Raw genomic sequence first — 18,014 nt, 5'->3', positions numbered from 1 at the left:
CACACTGAGGGCAACTCAGCCAAAGGGAATCTGCTAACAAGTCCGCACACACAGACATGTGGACAAAGACACAAACACAGATGCACTCAAACATAAAACAAAGATAAGCATCAAAACAGGCACTCAAAGTGGAATCTATTTGCCACTGAGCACGGTCTGTAAGTGTAGTCATCCCTCTGATCAGCAACACTTAATCTAGTGTGGGAATCCACATCCGAGCTATAAACAGCAATCTCAGTGTCTCTCCCCTGCACACATGCACAGACACATTGTGGGTGTGTTTGTGTGCATGTCTGTGTCCTTCCGCAGAGTAAAATGTTAACTGTCAGGAAGGCCAAAGGGAGGAAATGGGCAGATTTAGAGCTCTGTATTTTAACGTTTTCATTTACCTCCGTCACTGACTGTCCTTTATGTCAAAGTGGTACAGCCCCAATGACAGAAGGTACACCTTCTGCCTGTATGTGTGCGTGCATGTGTATATATGTGTGTCTGTATTTGTGTAGCTATTCACAGAGATCGGGGGCAAGACACAGGAGGAGTACAAGTATCTGGGACAGTGCAGTTTTCACCGGTTGGTTCCACAGAGACACTGACAAGCAACTCAACAGTAGCTCAATACTGCACTTTAAAATCAGACTATTATAACCTGAACTACTCTGATTTTAACTATTTTACATCAGCATGTTTGCCTATACAAATTTTGTGATTAGCAATCTGCGATTAAAATAGTTGATGTTTTGTTGGAACTTGAATGTGAATGTGCATGTATGTGTGTGTGTGTATTAAGGGTCAAAGTGGGAGGTGGGGAGTTATGTGAGAGGAAGTGAGGTACATTGGAGAGAAAAGGGAACCTTTGGGAGTGGAGTTCATTTTCCCCTCTTTCCTGTTTTCTGTTTTGTCTCAGCACGTTAGGCCACCTTACATGCTCAACACTCTCTTGCTCCCACGGTACATGTGTTTATGTATGTGATCAACTGAGAGAACACTGTTAGATAAACTGGGAAGGAGAACTGATAAACAGAGAGAGCTTAAATATTTTCCATTTGTGAGTACAATAATCCATCACAAAAGGTGTGTACTAAAAGTGTCATGAATGTATCTTGAACAATAACACTGCTATCAGGACACCCTCTCTCTGTGTTGGAGTACAACACAGAGAGAGCGCATCATGAAGTACATGAGGAAATAAAATAATTTACCAGGAAATAAACTTATAAAAATTAAACTGTCATGTATGTGTTCAGTCTCTCTCAGGAAGCAGCATTTGTCTTTTTGTTGATTTGAATAACGACACTGTAGAACATCTCCTGATCCCCTTACTGGTTACCATGGAAACAAAGAAAGCCTTGTGATTCATTGCCTGTGAGAAAAATTTGTGTGTTGATTAAATGTAGTTAAATAGATGACAAAATCAGACTTAAATGTCACTGAACAGATGGCTATTTGCATTTTATGGTTAATAAAGTCCCCATATCCTCTGCTTTCTCTCAAGTGTCTACATAAAATATATATTTTTTAATATATATATATATATATATTTGCTTTAATACTTCATTGCCTTGTGTGAAAACACTGCAACTGCAGTGATGAACCCTCACTGCCCCACCAGCCTCAGATGAATATTTATAAGTTTGATAGTTGTTTTCATGGCATCTTTGAAAATTGCACAACAAGAGACAAGTTAGCAGGACTTTAATGTCAAGTTCAAAGAGCTTTTCATCAGTGGTGCCTCATAAATCAGGGAACAGTGAAGGGTGCACCTATAGGCAGTAATAGAACTATAGGATTGTAATTGGATAACTTTGTAATGCCATGTCAACCTTGTAAATATATTGTCCATGCTGGATTTTTCTAGAGTAAACAGCCTGAGTAGTAGTTTTAAGAATTCTCATAGAGTGCAGTAGAAGGACTTGTGCATGCAGACAGAGGAGGCACTCCAGTTTAATTTTGTTTTGACAGCCACAGGCCTGGTTCACTGATGGGCTTTTGTCCCCACAGACTTAATTGATGGAACTCTGGGATGAAAGCTTGTTCATCTGTACATCAATGTTAAGGCAGATTTGAAAAGAGGATGGACACAAGCATAAAAGAGCAAGAAATCCAACAGAAAAAATTATTTACGTGGCTGTGGGACATTTTCTTTTAGAATATTGCAAGTTTTCCATTAAAGAGTAACTGAGGTTTATTACAGCTTGGGTTTTATTTTGATTATTTTGGCCTTCATTCATTTCTGTAATAATAACACTGAACTCATCAAATGAACTACTGAGATTCAGGGATACAACAACATGTCTAAAAAGGAGTTGAACAAAGCAAGAGACACGAGCAAACAACTATGGGACAGGTTAAAACTCAGGTCAGGGAAAATTATTTGGAAAGGAAAGCAATATAACAATGGTGAATTATTACCAAAACTAGAAACATCCAGACAGTATACACACAATGTTTTCCTGTAAAATGAGAGATTTTCTCCAAATAAAGTGGTTTATATGATCTAGCTCAACTGGTTCCTTGTTTACTATCAATCTAACTATCTGGCTTGTGTTTCTTGCTGTGTCAGACTTTGTTACAATGTTGCCATGTTCCTGAATCTCAGTAAATAAAGTTATCACAAGTGATAGATATGATGGCAAGAATTACAAAATACACTAGAATAAACCAGAATTATAATTACAGTACTTAATCTATATTTGTTTGCTTTTGCGAGTGCCTCGATGTAAACAGTACAGTTTTGTTCTACACCATGCTGTGAGTGACGTCATTCACTCACAGGTCATACAAACATAACCACTTGCTGCCCATTTGTCTTCTTGACTTGTTCGTAGCTTTGTGGAGGAAAAAAAACAGGAAAATGTGTAAGGGGAAACACAAAAACACACAATACAAACACCTGAAATACAAACTTTCCCGAAAAACAAACTTTAGCTTTAAAAAAGGGAAATAGGCACATGTACTATAAGCATCATGAGTCACATAAAAACACTACTAAACCGTTAAACTAGACATTGATCCACTGCTGGACACCCACAGACAAGAGCCCTGAAATATTCTCTCCGTTATCTCCTGGCTCATTGAAATCTCAATGGGTGGGCACGTTATGAAGCAACACAACAGGGCTTTATCAGACAAGATGGCACACACAAAATGTGTCACACCTTTACCTATACACACAAATAAACACTACCATCACATATGCAAATTATTGCAGGCAATCTCAGAGAACATCAACTCCTTGTGAGACATCTCAGTCCCAGAATTGCCTTTATAAAAATACAGCCATAGCAACAGGCAATGCCTCTGTGTGACTGTAAAGGCCTCATAATGTGAAAGTGGGTACGACTCATTGCCTCAGCAATTCCTTCACACATTGATTTATTTAAATTTTTGCCACATTACCATACCATCATTAGTTTGGTCACAACACTTCTTGCTGAAGCTGTTCATTTTGTTAACTCTCCATTTCTAACTTCTTTCTACAAACATGGACACTGGACCACCACCAAAACAGAATGTGGATCATTTCTGTAGGACTGTACAGCTCAGGTTTCATTGATGGATTTGAATAAGAATCTGTTTAAGATAACAAGCAGAGAGACAGACATTAGTGATGGTTTCATCTATAGGAAAAAAAATGTCAGCACTTTTCTGCATAGACAGTGAATAATGAAACCACTCCTGGGATGTTAATGAAAGCTGCCATGGTAATTGTGATGGGATTTGACATCGTTTTCTGATTCACAACCTAAAGAATTCATTCAAACATTCAAATAAAACTAATTTAAATGGAGTGTGTCAAACAAAGATTATTTGATGTGCAGCATTTAAAGGTCAACAGCAAACTCCACACAGTCTCAGTTGTCACAGTCGCAGACAGATATTAGACAGTTTTCTCTGTTTGCAGACTGACTTCAGTAGCACCATTAATGTATTGAGAACGTATTAACGCCAACTGTTAGTACGTCTACAGGCAGCACAGTGGCACACAGCACACATGCTGACACTACAGTCACTACAACCCTGTCAAATGCTGAGCCTACATGAATACAACCAGACACACAGTGAGCCCATACATCCGTTTGACTGGCAGCTTCATTGGATCATTGGCATCAATGTCAATAAGCAGAGTCAGGGTCACAGCATCACATCTGCTGATAGATGCCACAGAATTCAGCTATTAACAACTACATACAGACTCCAGTTGGATTAATAATCACAGTCAATACATCAACATGTTTATTAAGAGAAGTGTGGAACAGCCTTTTCCTTGAAGCCCTCTTCCTCCATCCATGTGCACAACATGAAAACAACTTCTTGCATTTAGAATCTTAAAATTTCCACTGCAATATTGTGTTTACTGCCAACATGTCAAGAGAGACGCTTGGGAAAGACGAAAAGTGCAAGGATGGAACTCCAAAATGAAAAGGTTCCTTCCTCTTGAGGGTGCAAATGTGGCTAGCAAATTTCACTCCAACCAGAACATTAAAATATTCTCAAAGACAAACAAACAAATGGATGCAGAAATGGAATAAAGTAATCATACTATCTCCACTCCTTGACAGAAGGAACTTCTTTATTTATGTAAATGCTGCTCATTAGTCATGACCTGTAAACATGCCATGCAGATTTATTTTTAAAATCATTAAATTCAATAAATTATTGACGTATGAAGTAATTCAGTTTCTTCCCTTCTCCATGTGTATTATACATCTCCACAGTTGCTTGCTGCTTAAGGAGTGTTTTGGGGCAACAACACAAATAATTAAAAAACCCAGGCTTTTGGCGGCACTGAATTCAGACGTTAAGCTCTTCATTGCCATAACAGGGACACAATTAATAGTTTTCCACAGTCATCACTAATGGTCCACAAGAATGAAATGGCTAATTGATTTCAATCTTAATGAGCAGTAAGTGCCAGGGCAGATACAGACACAAAGGCTGCAGCTGCACCCACATGCCCAAACACGTAACGTGAAAGAAATTGAGACACATACTAACCAGATCATTTATCTCACACATCATCACACAGAGCATGTGTCTCTGGATGCACTGAACATACCTTGCAAATACACATGTTCATATGGTAATTGTATGGTATGTGCGCACCCTCTACCCTCCTCTACTCCCCCAAAACCAGAATCCACGCACACAGTGAAACCGCCCCCATATATTGCTGTCAAACATATATCAAAATCCCTTCTGTTGTCTGTGATTTATGATGCTGACTAATTACATAGCTGTTCTTCAGAGAGCTGGGTGGGAGGGGTAAAGGAAAGCTGGAAGGAGAGTGGGGGAAATGAGGGCATGTCCTGGGCTACTAAAAGTCTGGAAGCTACAGTAAAGTATGAGTGAAGACACTCTGGACAATATGTGAAATAAGAGACTTCAATAATAAAATACAGAGAACTACACCACTGCCATACACACATACACATGAAACAAACATTGAGTATGTCACTACTAAATGGACTGGTTAGGTTGAAAATCAGACAAGACCCATGCGCTTTTCTCTTGCTCACTTTTGTAATGTGACTAATACGCTTAGCAACATTTTAAGTCCTGTATTTCGGCAACTGTATACCCAGGATTAGTCAAGGGTAAATGTCTGATCATCTCTACCATGATTTCCCCAGGAGTACACGCAGCTGGAGTGTGATCTTTGGTTTCACAACCATAAACAAGTATGATCAAGACAAAATATTTTCATCTTGAAATCTTTTCACCATAGTGCTTTTCCATTTTTTTGACGAGAGACAGTTGATGAGATTTCCAAATAGCTCTACTGGTGTCTCTTTTGTTTGTTTTTTTTTACCAAAAAGGACGCACCACAGTCTACATTCAACACTACAGAGATGGAGGAAAAGACAGACACCTTTAAACATACTCATCAAACTCAGCATATAAAACAGGTATCAAAGCTTTTGCCATATTTACAGTATCTAATAACGTTAAGCAGGCGTTTTCCACTGGAACACACAGCAGGGATTTATAGGGGGAGAGGGGGAAAAGTAGCAGAGATATGTGAGTAATACTGGGATGCTATTATCTCTTTAGCCAGAGTGGCAGCGGTTTATCACAGCAGTCAATCACCGAGTAATCACTATCTGTGAGAAACTCCTTCCACTTTCTTTACCTCAGAGCACTTAGCTTCCACTGGCTGGGAGGCCACAGATAAAGATGTTGCAAAGAGTGGGTCAGCAGACTCAGTGACAGGGTATATTAGGTTTGTATTTTATTTATCACCTTTTATTCAGTCTAAAATGGCCTTCTTGAACATGTGAATTGTGGTCTGTAGGAAAATATGGCAATTTCTAGTGTGGTTTTTATTTCAAAAGCTCATTATTTGATTTGCAGGAAAATAATACATTGTTTTGATAAATGATAAATTACCAAGCTTTTGAAATGTCACAATTTTCTCTGTTTTTTTTTTGTTTTCTTTTTGCTGTTTTGGTTCTGAAAAATGTTCACTATTTTCTGATATTTTACGATTAATCAAAAAACAACCAAGAGATTAATTTAATGAAAAATGTATTACTTGCATCCCTTTACAAATCCAGGTCAATAAATTAACAACCAAGTAATCCATATGTATAACATCTGTAATCTGCAGTTACAGCAGGGTGGGTTACGTCAGCTCACTGTTCGCTCTTTGTCTTTCTTTTACTCTTATGATCCACACTGATCTTTGACTGGGGCTCTGGCTCACTCATCTTCCCCTCCACTGATTCGGCCACCTTAGGAATGCCATTCCAGCAGTCAGTCCATAATTCCCGCTCAGTGTTCCCAGTAATCCCTCTTCTCCGGCTGTTCTGAGCCTACTTCCTTCCCCACAGCTGCTGGCTGGCCCGGCTTGCTCTAATAATAGGACAACAATGCCCGCCCCACACCCGGACACACAGCACTGCACTTCTACTGCAAAAACCCCCCAAAAAAACTCCACATCTAAAAAAATTCCAAATGGAATTGGATATTTTTAAATATTTCCCCAGCTTGACACAAGTTTTAAACAAAAAGGTCATAAAATGTTTAATTAACATAAATCTTTAATGTCACCATAATTATCATCTAACATCTAACTCCAAAAAAGCAACTTTTTAAATTGTTGACATTCAGTACTAGTGTGTGTGTGTGTGTGTGTGTGTGTGTGTGTGGGTAATAGACTGCAGCATGTAAACACATGTTGCTGGAGGAATGATGGTGAAGCTGCACACTCAAGTGAGCTACTATCTGTGGTAGAGGAGGCACAGAAGACACTGTAATCATGCAGGAGCTGATAAATGAAGACTACATGCTGTTAAAGTACTTAAACACTACCTTGTGCCTTTGCCACAGTGTCCTGGAAGTGGGCTACTCCTCCAGCACACATGCACATACCGGACAGGTTATGAATAAATGTCACATTTATGTTGCATGGTCCTGTCAGCAAAGCAGCCCCAAGCTACACACAAAAACACCAAGGAAAGAGAGGCATTAATCAGAAAAGAGTCTGGAGAGACTGAGAGCTGGACTGGGTTTTTTCTCTCATTTTGCTGCCCTAGTTGTAGAAGCACAGCTCAGAATCACATGTTACAGCTCTTAGTGTCTTTGAGTCTGACAAGTATTCAACAGCTTCTTTTCTCCTCATTTGTTTCTTCCATAAAGGATAGTTGCTTTGCTCCTGTCTCTGACAGATCAGTGTGGTAATGTTGCTTCCCTGGCACATAAAAAGCTTCCCTCCACACCTCAAACCCCTCCGCCATTCCACCAAGAGAACAATCACACACAAAAACTCACAAAATTTGTAACTCAGACCCCTTTCACTCTCACAGAATTACTGACCAGTGGAAGGAGAAAAAAAAAGAAAGGAATGTTAGTGCTCACCTCAGACAAGGTCCAACTGCCGCAGGGAAAGCAGAAGGAATATCATCCTGAATCCGCTCAGAAAACCAAGAGCAACAAGTAGTAACTCCAGCGATTTCTCCTCCCCTCTCTAGCACTCCTGCTTCCTTGCTCTTTTCTCCCTCTACACTCATTCAGGCTGCAGTGGACTGAGCAAGTATGCTTGTGGTGTGTGTGTGTGTGTGTGTAAGGGTGTGAGTGTGAGTGTGAGTGTGTATGGTCCTGTGGACTCCTGCAGGGGCACTTAGCAGGGTTCAGGTCCTCCCCCTACTCAGGCTCTCACAGAGAAAAAAAAAAAGCTCACCCACACACACAAACAGAGGGCAGGAGTATTCTCTTTGTCTTTTGTTGCTTTCTCTCACATCTTTGCTCTGTGTTTTTAAATGTCTGTAACTCCCTGTTCTACAGCCCCTTTCATTTGAGAAAGTGAATGACAGAGACTGTGAGACTGTGCAAGTGTGTGTGTGTGTGTGCATGCTCGTGCACAGGGAATGCCGTCGTGCCTCAGCGCCCGGGGCTGTGAGGAGGAGGAGTAGGAGGTGAAGGAGGTGGAGTTTAGAGCTCAGAGAGCTGAATTCCTACCTCAGACCCAACCAATCAGAGTATGTGTTGTGGTTCACCAAAAACCGCGGGGCCAGGCCGGGCCTCGCTACCACACTCCAGCTTTAAAGCATTAGCTGAAGTTTGCTGTGCACTTAGGCTACATTCTACAGAGAATCTATTGATGACCATGAGAGTTTTTATGCTGCGCAATTACTTGTACAATTGTCTTTGTTTACAATGGCACTTTGCCCAACTAATATTTCAATATTAAACATTCAATAAAAGTATTTTGAAAATACTTATTCTATGTTTATTGCAATGGCAAGTCAAGAAAACATTATTTATATAGCACATTTCAGGCACAAAAATAATTCAAAGTGGTAAAAAACTCCATTGGGATTTAAAACACAAATTATTTTTATAGGCTGCAAATAACAGAAAGACAGATAGTGTTGCAAAGAACAATGTCTCTCTTTTTTCCTTTTTTCAAGAGATAAACTAGTTAATTTGCAAATTCAACCCAAACAAGTTTCCAAACCATGATTAAGCAAAAGACTACAGTCACCACACTAAACGATGCAACAGCACAGGTGATAAGTTTTTTACAGTAAGAAGTGGCCTTGCTGGGATGTTTCCTTGTCTTTTCCCATGTCCCTCCCTCCTTCCTCCTCCTTCCTGCTGAAGAACAGCACTCTCATGTTTCTATTGCTGTCCTTGGCCAGACATTTGTCAAGGAAGACATTTGTCCACAGAGGTGACATCAGACCCTCCCTGCCCCCCTCCCCGTCCTCCTGCTGTTCGCACCAGATCACTTCTACTTCAGTGTCTTCCTTCTCTCCTCTTCTCACCACATCTAGTCACACTGAAGCCTTAGGGCTGTGTAATAAGAAAAATGTCATATGATGATCTCTCCTTGTAGCTAATCTGTGCTGTGTTAGCTTTTATTCAAATACAGTCTGCTGTTATATCATCATAATTTATTTATTATTGCTATCATGTGAAATGTCATGTGTCTAGTAAAAATACATCATTGAAGATGGTCATTTAAAAACACTAAGTAAACTATCATGCTAACATCGGGAAGCTAACATTGAAAAGCTAACATGCTCACAGTGACAATGCCAACATGAACTGGAATGTCATTAGGTTGGCAGGTATTTGGTCATAAAGCAAGTAGTGAAACTGAATGAACCAATCAGACTGTTTGGTTCAAAACTGACTTGAAAGTACAACATGAAAACTCTTGTTACAGAAAGTTATTAAAATTCACTTGAAGAAAATTCAGGGGCTCACCAAAGTCAACAGGATTCATCCTGTAGGGACAATGAATTACTGTATTAAATGTCATAGGAATCCACCCAACAGTTGTTGAGATATTGCAGTCCAGCTCAAAGAGGTGGACTGAGAGATCAACACTGTAATCCCCAGAGCCAGGCTGCCACTGTGGCTAAAAATGCAGACAAATGCAAAAACTAAGGTGTGGCATTAACATGCTCTATAAGCAGCACTGCCACATTTACCAAACCAGACTGCACAGGACACAAATGAAATACCGAAAATGATAGTTTGAAAGCCTGTTCTCAAACCATCTGTGTTGTTCTAATGTTGCTACTACTTCTATATTACTAAGTGTTCTTAATGTATTTACATTTATTTAGCCTTTAATAGACCATTTAGTTCTTCAATGAGCAAGTTTGACTTTAAGGTAAACATTTTTCCATTGACTTATCTGGCAGACAATTATGGAGACAAGATGTTTATCAAACTACTTTTACATCTATAATTACTTTAATTATAATAATTGCAACAGAGCATTAAAAAGCCAATAGGTTTAAATAAACTGATGACAGACAGCTCCATGATTCCTCCACTCCACATTTAGAGTCCTGGTTTCCAAAACCAAAATGGAAACAGTGCATATCCAGTAAAAGTGAAATGATACAAATTGCTGTGTTGCAGAGGCAGTGTGTAACTGTGTGACATCAGTGAGGATGGGATAAATGTGTTGATCTATTGCTTTAATATGTTTCTTGCTTCTGAGATATTCAGCACAACTAAAACTCTCAACATCTTGTTGTGAGTTTGTCTTTGTTGCGCACCAAAGCTTGATGATAAGTCATTTATCACATTTTAGCATGTGAATACTACTTCTTTTGAAGACTGGCATGATCACTTCCAAATTTTCAAAAACAGCTTGTTAGAATTAGTGAGGCTGTTTTCACATATTTGTTTTGCTGAAAAGCACAGTGCCCTTTAAAGTGCAATTTAAAAGAGCTAAGTACAGAAATATGTAAGACAATTGTTCACAGGTATTCACAGATGTATAGGGGTGAGCGTATGTTAGTGATCTGCCATTAAATGATGATAGACAATGGCTGAAACTCAAGTCAAGAGGCAGGGGCAGCACAATAACCCAAACTTTATGACACTCTTGACTTCCATCTTCATCTAAACTTCTGTCAGCAAATATCTTAACCTTACCATGTGTGAAATTCAATCCCAAGATGAACTGGTCAATAAAAACAGTAAGTTCTACATAACATTTTGAAAAAGTTTGTTTTCAACAGTTACATGCAAAGGCCTGGCAAAGTGTTTTAGAGCAGACTGAACCCGGGAGACTCGGATGCTTGTTTAGGCCCAAGTTTGACTAAAGTCTAATTCCACCTTCAATAAACAATTACCAAGAAAAACACTGGAAAAGAAGGAGTGAGAGTAAAATGGGAAAGACAGAAACCCAAAAGCCTGAAGTGACATAGTGAGTGAGTACTTTGGTATGTGGGCTATAGAGTTACACAGGGACAAAAAGTGAAGCAGTCTACTCCTATAGACAACTCAGACACGCCTCTCCTTTTATCTTCCTCTCTGTTCGTCTCCCTTTCTGTTTCAGTAATCCCTCATCCCCTGTCACATTGTTTATTTTCCTGAGTCAATTTGTGTGTGTTTATGTCCAAGAACGTGTGAAAAGTTAGGAGAATGCATATTGAAGACTCTGTTTCACCCTGCATTTGTGTATACACAGATTTTTGTGCAAAAGCGACATAAAGTAAGGATCTTGGGAGTAAAAGCAACAACAAAGAAACCGTTTTTCTAAAGAATTTTCCTGCAGAAACTGTCTCTGCTGAACCTGAGCCAGGAGAATGACAGCAACAATGGAGAAAAATACACAATATAAGGGGAAGATGTAGAAAAGAGCACAGGATACCAACAGCAAGCAGAAAGTAAAGAATAGAGAGTGTCAGTGTGACAAAAGAGCTGAACCATCAGTGACAAACAAGAAATAGTCTGCCTAATCTCTCCAGTATCCTAATGATGTGCCATTCTATACTCTGCTGAGCGCTTGGATGCTAAAAAACAACCAAAAATTAAAACATAGAATCCTCAACTCAAATTTCTGGCTTAGGATTCATTTCTTCCTGCCAGTACAGGCAGAGAAAAAAGAAATGTGTATTTCAGCTGTAGGAAGAGTTGGACATGGTCAGGAATGCCAATATCTGTCATTTTGGAGACAAAGGCACTTGTGTGCGGCACGTGGGGTCAGACTGCGACCATGCCTGCCATGCCAGCAAGTGCTTTTTATGGAAGGATTCCAAAGGGAATTCAGCTTATAAAAGGCGAGAACTGGTTAGAGTCTGGGGCCCACCGGTCTAAAATGCATACCACGTATCTGCCAAGGCCCGGCTTTCATTACGACATTTATCACATACTATTCACACCTCTCTCTCTCTCCATATGTTTTCTGTCACTCTCTACAGTCAACTATCAAAATCCCCTAAACCTGATCATGCAGACTGACATGCTGACCTCTGAGTGACTTGTCACAATTACTGTAGGTAGAGCCCTATAACTCTTCTGATACCCCCCATGCAAATGCTGTTTCCTGCTTTACTGTAGCTCCCTCCACCACCAAATCTTTCGTCATATGACCCATATTTGCTATTGTTGACTTTACTTAGATCTGATCCTGTATAATCGTTAACGCTCTTAGGATTAGTTCTTCTAGCTGAATCCTTGATGTTGCTTAGATTCTTTGAGAAATCCTTCATCCTGCCAAAGCTGACAATATTTTGCTATAAATGGTCAATTCTTTTACAACAGTTTTCTGACTGAACTTACAGAAATATACATATTGGATCTAAATGTTGATATTGTATTTTAAACAATAGAACAACTCAATCTTAGTATAGAAAAACACAGACAAATACACAGAAATACAGTCATTGCCTTTAGTGCCCCCATTGACATCTTGAAATGCCACCATATGGAGTGACATTTAATTGGTTAGGTTGTCACAGACAGTATCACACACATATCATAACCTTATATATCTCATCTTTTTTTAATTAATCTGGTCTATAGTTGAGAAAATTCTTCTTTCACATTTTCCCTAAATGTTGTGGGCATTTTACAGACAGCACACCCAGAACAGCATGATGTAGAAAAATACATTTTTACAGTTCACCTCATGATCATGTGCAATTTAATTGTGATGGTGAAAACAAAGCAGATAGAATATCACAAGACTTGAAATCAACCATCTAAAGTTTAATGTTGGTGCTTTTCCAAAGCCCTAATTTCAGCCTCATATTACTACATTTTCCCACCAGCACTGACACTGGAATAAACACCCTGCTGGATCATCACAGATCTGGAGCTGGGTAAACCACACAAAAAAAGAGGAAGGGTAAACGAAACACTGATTAAGATCAGTTTATCTTACAATTCAAGAATCCTACTTTGATTAGAATTTCCCAGGAAAAGACTTAAGTCTGCTAGTATTTATGTTCTTTCTGACTTTACCAGTTTCCTTTCACACAGTCAATATTTTCCAACTCTCCCTCCACAGCTCATTCCCTCACCACTCTCACCCTCTCTGGCACTCAGCTCAGTGTGGGACCAGCACATTTACATAAGACTTACAGAGACGTGAAAAGCACATTCCCAACATAAATTTGTTGTGAGCGTGTAACAAGCTCATGGCTGCGTTTGGCTCAGTTTCTGCCCCTTGCAGTCACTTCAACTTAGACACACATCACACACTTCAGCGGCAAAACATATCATGGACACACAGTGACACACGAATGCACGCGCTTGCACCCACACTAACATGTTTAACATCTACATGACATGCAGCAAAGGCACAATTTACATCTGTGCAAACATTCAAGTTGTCCTTAATGCTCCATTGTCTCATATGCAGAGCACTGCTTCTCTCTGTTTCTTGTCCCCACCCCTCCACCCCCCTAACCTCCCCTTCTCAGCAGTGCTCTGTTGACTGACAGTCTATCATCAGGGTGGCTTTCTGACAAACAGGGCCAAATGGAGTTGTGCCACTGTTGCTGCTGGCCACAAGTCAGCTCTCTGAGGTTATTGCTTAGCTTTGCTCCGACAGTGTTATTTATATCCACCATCACCAGAGTAGTTGGTTTGATGAACTTTTCATCTGTCATCTCCTATGTGACCTCACATCTGTGGATCTCTTGGTTAGTAATCTGCTCTGTTTTCTTTCTGTAACCTACAGGTGTGCAAAAATGCAGTGATAGTTCAATGTAATCACAATACAATTTAAAAATGTGGAATTTGTAGCATTTCTGAATCCTGTACAAATTTAACAAGACTTCACATTTTCTCATCAGATTGAGAAAAAAGGATAAGGACATGTTCTTGCACTTATGATTTTTTTGTTTGTTTGTTTTTTGTGCTACTCTCCAAAGTTAGTCAGGAGCTATGGCCCTTTTATGACAGCAGGAACATCTTATGATCTATTTTAGTTATTTTACTTTTTGATAAGAGGAACTATCTGTTCTTTTTCAGTGGGCCAGTAACTATCAAGGTAGAGTCTGCATTGTTGGCTGGGCTGTAACAGCGGGGCCAGCCCCATTAATGCAAATGCCGCTGACTGACTGACTGATAAAGTTATACCTTTGGTTTAGCCAAATGCAGTGTGCTTGAGCCACTAGGATACACCACTGGTCAGGCCGACCAAGTGTTGGAGTTTCTCCATTGGTCATTGCTCTTTCAAAATGAATTGGCACAAACAAGTGGTGTTGCACCTTTGTCGCTAGATTAACTGACTTTTTAGACCTCTTTAGTGACTTTTTTTATTTTCAAAAAAGCTCGTAATGACAAATATAGCTACTTTTTGGACAAACCATAGCTACTTACCATAGAAAAGAGTTGCCTGTATTGCCATACTAACGTGAGCAATCATTTTATGAGTAAATATGGCCAAAATCACAGCACAGTCTTTGTCTTTATGTGTTTGATAATTTTGTCAGACATCATGTTTATAAAATCAAGATTTTAGCAAAGCAGAGCAGCAGCTTGGAAATGTGACTGCTGATTAACCATGAAGTCTTAATGGGCTGCATTTCAGTCAATACTTCATACTTGTTCCCCTGTCTGACAACAGAAACAGAAAGACATATAATGGCTGTATTAAAAGAATGTATATGTGAGAACAGAGAGCAGGAGAGAGGCAAACAGATAAAGGGATAAAACCACACTAGCCAGAATGCAAATCAGATGTGGCAAAGCTATATACTAGATTTTGACATAGTCTTGTTGAGAACATCAGTGACTGGTAATACACAAGAGATGATTGAGATTACAGGGAAGATCTAGTTGTAGTGTTGCTATTAGGAATTGGGATATAATTTTATTTGATGTTACTTAAACTTAAATGATATTTATAAAGCTGAAAACTCAACAATCAAAAAAAATGAAGATAAAGAAAAATGTGAGGGAGAGAAAGAGGAACTGAAATGAAATTTTAATTTATTTGTCAATTGCTTCATTGTGGTTATGTATCATAAACAGACAAATTACTCACTATAACAGACAAAGAAACAGAACATCACAATCAGCAGATTGCTACTCTGGAGAGAGACATCTTTATAACATACCATTACAAATCACATAACCGTAAATTACAAAAGAGCAACATGATGAGTTCAAACTCATCTATATTTACTTTGTTTTTTCTCCACATGCACAAATGATGTCTCAAGCCAAGCAGTCTCTTGTAATTTGTGTTCGGTTTGATTTGCTTCAGTAAAGCAAACACAATTGCGCCAAAAAAAATTTTGTTTTTGAGTTAGGTCCTGGAGGCGCCTTAGTTCAGCTGCAAATTAGATCAAAATGTATTCTATTTCCATTTTACTCATTCATTCTTCTGACACAATCACCGGTGGTAGCATCCCAAAATGCACAGAGGACACACCAGGACCGGACTCCTCCAGCCACATTTGGACATGGTCAGGGATACATTTATCCAAATATGCAGTGTCAAACAAGCGTGTCCTCGACCTCCATGAAGGACTATCTAGTTTGTAGTAAATATATATAGCTCCAAAGAGCTTCCATACATAGACCACCGAAGTGACTTAACATCTCCTGCCTCTCTCTGTGTTTTTTTTTCTCATTTTGACTTTCCTCTTGTATGGCAATGGCTGCAAATGTGTGTGATGTTTGTTTTTTTCTCTCTGTCTTCAGAAATATTCACAGTTTCCACCACAAATAAAGTCAAAAATAAGCACAGAAGAAAAATACCATCACAAGCATCCACTGCAGATGCATTTGAGAAGAATTTTAAAGCCAAGTGTGAAAGGCAGTCAGTCTCAATCTGAATGTTTTAAGATACCTTATAAAGGTTTTCTCTAATAATTTTAGAGAGAATACAATGGCAAAACCAGTTTATTCAAGTAAAAGATGTGCATGTAAAGTTAGTTATTTGGTTTTCATTTCAAAATAACATCTAACCCACAAATCAGAGGTCAACCGAGGTTAGTTTAGTTTAGAAAAGCCTGTGCCACAACATACAGCCTGTTATTTAAAACTACCCCTGACATTCTCTTCCAGTCCAGCTAGCAGTGTCACTTGCCTTGACCTCTGGAGGAGTACAGCAAGCGGCCTGGATTTTTATTTTATCTTGTTCATATATATACTTAGCTTAAATGCTTCTGATAATGCTACAGCAGCAGGATCAGAAGTCTACAAGAAGAGAGTGACTATGTGGCGCATTGCCTTAACGCTGCCCTGCACAGGCTTGCTACCCCATGATTTTACATGATTACCTTAAGCAAAACATTCATCATCTCAGCCATGAACAGAAGGACTTTCTATGGTTCCAAAATTTGACCAGACTTTGCCAGGGGTTTTATTTATTTAAAGCAGTTTTAATCAATCTTTTTTTTTTGATGACACTGTATCATGTGACAATGTGGCAGGGGTCGCTCATAGTGGTGAACCTTGAGAGAATTATCAGCTGACTTTGTAGTCCCCCACAGCTCTGCAGCACCTCATGTCAATTATTTGGCCATTGAGGCCACAATTTTGTTGTTTTGCTTCAGTCTCACTGCTTTCATAGTGTCGTTTTTGGCTGCAGCAAGCAGTGGTTTTCAGCTCTAAAGCCCATTGTACACTACTGGCTTGGCACCACATGGCAGACAGACAGAAGATAGCAACCAGCTGGTGAACATACTACTGAATGTTCACCAGCTGGTCACTATCTTTAGCTGGTGAAGTGCCAGATATTTCCCTCCAGAGTTGGTAGAGACCAAATAAAGAGTAAAAAGAAAGTGAATAATGGACTTACACTGATCATTTGACTTCAAATGATTGATGATTCTGCTGAATATGTGAATAATTAACTGTTTGTTCACCATATACATTTGATAATGATGTCAGTATTAAGTTTAAGATGTAAGAATCAATGTCAACATTAAATGCAATGACTAACTTTAATGTGAAAAGGGTCACTTATAGTGATGAACCCACAGAGAGAAAAAAAATTCTATAGGCCTTTTAGCCTCTTTTAGTTCATTGTTTTGCTTTCACAGCCCACTCATTTATTGGGCAGAAAAATAGTGATACCATACACTACCTGCCCATGCAGCAACAAACAGGAGAGAAACTAAGCGACTACATAGTGAAGAAAGTTGAATATCTAGTACGTTTAAAACCCTGATGTTTTTCTCCAGAGTTTAGGGCCAGTCTAACCATAACCAACCCTCAAATGCAAGTCCTGAATAACTGAAATAGTCATTTGAAGAAGAGGGGTATGCCAGAATGACCCCACTTTACAAAAATGTCTTTAAAGGTTTAAAATCTAGATTTTCTTCCAAAAAGATGCAAGTACAGAAACATGCACATCCACACATACACACAGGCCTACACACAAAGATGTTTACAGCTGGAAACAGGACAGACTAAACATCATGTTTCTATCAGTCTCTAAACACTCAAGGCTGTAACCCAATAGAGTGAGGAAAGTCTCCATACCAGAATGAACTTGACTTGGCCATGAGGCCTGGTGTAAGATAGTGCTTCCTCTAGATTAAAATTTCTAAGATGACAGCCCAGTTCCTAAATTTACACACCATGTACCACCCAGCTCCAAAGTCTGGCTAGATTCTAGCACATGACAACACAAGTAAGAATAAATCTTTTATTAAAAGCTGAACATTCTTCTTCAAGACAAAGCCCTGCAGCACTTTCACCCACAAGACCACAGTTTCATCTGGATAAAATCTGGGAATTTTAGAAGTGCAGTCAGAAACCCTAATTCACTTCAAAACGGAAAATGAGTGAAAAGCCCC

General features: G+C 39.2%; 1 protein-coding gene across 10 annotated transcripts in view; it reads right to left on the bottom strand.

Annotated features, from left to right (window-relative positions):
- Positions 1–18,014, bottom strand: part of dab2ipb (DAB2 interacting protein b) — a 145,791-nt gene that overhangs the window by 102,620 nt on the left and 25,157 nt on the right. For 2 of the 10 annotated variants that reach the window (XM_071466887.1, XM_071466888.1), the window contains exon 1: positions 7,858–8,060. The exons of the other annotated variants lie outside the window; for them this stretch is intronic. The gene's annotated coding sequence lies outside the window, so the exon portion shown is untranslated. Of the gene's footprint in view, positions 1–7,857; positions 8,061–18,014 lie in introns of those variants that run through there. 10 annotated transcript variants of the gene reach the window in all.

This window comes from Trachinotus anak, unplaced genomic scaffold (genome assembly GCF_046630095.1).
Source record: "Trachinotus anak isolate AG129_WGS33_773 ecotype Australia unplaced genomic scaffold, CSIRO_AGI_Tana_v1 ptg000028l, whole genome shotgun sequence".
In the NCBI taxonomy this organism is placed as follows: Eukaryota; Metazoa; Chordata; class Actinopteri; order Carangiformes; family Carangidae; genus Trachinotus; species Trachinotus anak.
This window is presented reverse-complemented; position numbering and strand designations above follow the sequence as displayed.